The sequence below is a fragment of the Furipterus horrens genome, unplaced genomic scaffold (genome assembly GCF_987537825.1).
Source record: "Furipterus horrens unplaced genomic scaffold, mFurHor1.1.pri manual_scaffold_7, whole genome shotgun sequence".
Lineage (NCBI taxonomy): Eukaryota > Metazoa > Chordata > Mammalia > Chiroptera > Furipteridae > Furipterus > Furipterus horrens.
In genome coordinates, this window is record NW_028327177.1 from 80,571,075 (window position 1) to 80,573,540 (window position 2,466).

Consider the following 2,466-nt stretch of genomic DNA (forward strand, 5'->3'; position numbering starts at 1 on the left):
TTAGTTAGCTTCATAGTGTGGTAGGCAAAATTCTAAGATGCTAGTGTGTAAAATAACAGTCATTAAACATTCAATGGTGCTGTTTTTAAAAACTGAATTCACTCTCCTCAGGACACCAATTTTCAAAAAAGAAACGGAAAGCAATAAAATATGTCAAATGCAAAGTCTAGAAGACATAATTTGGTTTTCTTTGGTGATTTAGAAGGCAGGTCAGGAACACACAATGACTTTTTTTTTTTAGCAACGAGTTTTTGTTTTTATATTTCCTGGTACACAATAAAATTTATCACAGGATAAAAAGTATTTTAAACAAAGTCAACAGGGAATTCTTGAGGCACCTTCTCATATAAAACATAAGATGAATGCAATTAATAATTCATCTGAGAAAAGTTTTCAATCTAAGTGAACATTTTTTTCCATTTAAGTATATTTTACAGAACTTTAATAAGGCAAGACAAATTTGTGAAAAAATGTAGATACAAAAACGATGTAAACTAATAATTTGTATTTAAAAACCCCAAAGGGAAAATGGTAGAAATGGGATAGTTCAAACAATACCTTAAAAAAACAAAATAAAACAAAAAACACCTAAAACAGAATTGTGCACAAGCTGAAGATTACAAAGAACTTCTAGACTCTGCACAGTTTTGGTTTCTTGTTTTTTTAAAAACATCTTTATATTACATGTTTTAAATCATATTAGGAATGCAAACTAGAACTGCACGCTACTTTAATGGAAAAAAGTTCAACATTGTGCAATTTTCTGCCTCTTAATTTTAAAAAACTGGCAGCAATCCCTGCATTTGTATTTGAAACAAGTATCTGAGAAACTTTATTTAAAAAGTTAATGAAGGCAAAAATTGGCAGACATCCAGCATCTTGTTTGTTTTTAAAACAAGATATATGGTAACTTCATGATTTAAAAAAATGAACCTTTTAAATAAATACATTGTATCTGACATTTGCACTGACTGATTTGATAAATCTTTAAGTAAACAACAGCTTTTCTACACTCCCTGTAGCCTCAAGCCACTGGCTTTAGATTTTGAAGTCCTTTTTCACTGGGTTTCATATCCTGCCACTCAATATCCTGCAGGCTGATTAGACAACATGCTGCCATTCTGCCCTGGAGGAGGCTGCACTCCATAATTTGGTCCCATCCACGGTGGGGAAGACTGTGCCTGATTAAATCCTTGCTGGTTGCATGCCTGGCCATACATTCCATATGCAGGTACTTGCCAACCATTAGGCATATACTGGCCAATTTGTTGTGCATTTCCATATCACTGGCCCCATTGGCCTTAAGCTTGTGGAGATCCCGTTTGATTCGGCTGTTGCACGGGATTTATCATATCAAGAGTTTCTTTGCTCCAATAGCACTTCACAACATGACCTTCAATGTTAGTTCCATTAACGATTGTATGTGCTGCACTTTCATGGGAGTTGAATCAAACAAATTAATATCCTTTATCTGGAAAGACTCGAATTTCCATTAACTGTCCAAATGGCGAAAAAGTCTGACGCATTACTTTTTCTGTTAGCCCAGAAGTGACACGTCCACAGTATACAGTACAGTTGCTTGGACTAGACTGATTTACGACTTCATCATACAACAGGTGTTTGCTCATATGTACTCTTTGGAGGTGGAGGCTTTCAGGTTGCCTAGTTAGTTCTGATTTGTCTTCCACCAAGCCACTGCCCACCCATCTGTTGAATGGCATTTTCCGCATCCCATTTGTTGAAAAATGAGACAAAAGCCATATCCCTTAGACTTTCCTGTTGCCATGTCTTTTACCACATGGGCATCTGATATTCTTCCAAATGGCGCAAATGCCGCTTTTATGTCTTCAGTTGTAATTTCTGGGTTGAGATCACCAACAAAGACATGGAAATGATCTTGTGAATGCTGTGTGCTGACAACGGTACTACTGCTTGTTGTCTTTCTTTTGATTGCTGGGGGTTGTTGCCCAATTCACTTTGACTTCCTTACCCATTATCTTCTGCCCATTCATAGCACCTAGTGCTGCAGCTGTGTGACGATGCCCATAAAACTCCACAAAACAATATGGGTCATTTCCAGCTGTATCCATAATCATTTTGCAGTTTTTACAAGGTCCAATCCGGCTAAAGAGCTGGAGAATTAGAGCTTCTGTCACATCTCAGGAAAGGTTACCAACATATAGAGTCTTGGGCATCTCATCCTCCATGGCTGCTGCTATCGCGGCAGCGCCTCTGGGTTCAGTTCCCTACTCTTTACTACCTCCTAAAACGTTTGAGCAGCTCTGGCTGCAGAATAGCGGGGTTTCTCAGCTAACACCCCCATTACACCACCTCCTTCTTGCATGGCAATTACACTAAACCGCCCTGTGCAGCGGGAACAATCCACAATGACTCCTAAGTAAATACTCCTGTAATTGGTGTTGAGTAAAGTTTAAAATGTGAAATTATTTCTGAGCTCTCACATTT

General features: G+C 37.9%; 1 pseudogene; it reads right to left on the minus strand.

The window, feature by feature from the left end:
• Positions 1–1,028: 1,028 nt before the first annotated feature.
• On the minus strand, positions 1,029–2,222 carry LOC150004698 (cytotoxic granule associated RNA binding protein TIA1 pseudogene; annotated as a pseudogene).
• Positions 2,223–2,466: the final 244 nt, after the last annotated feature.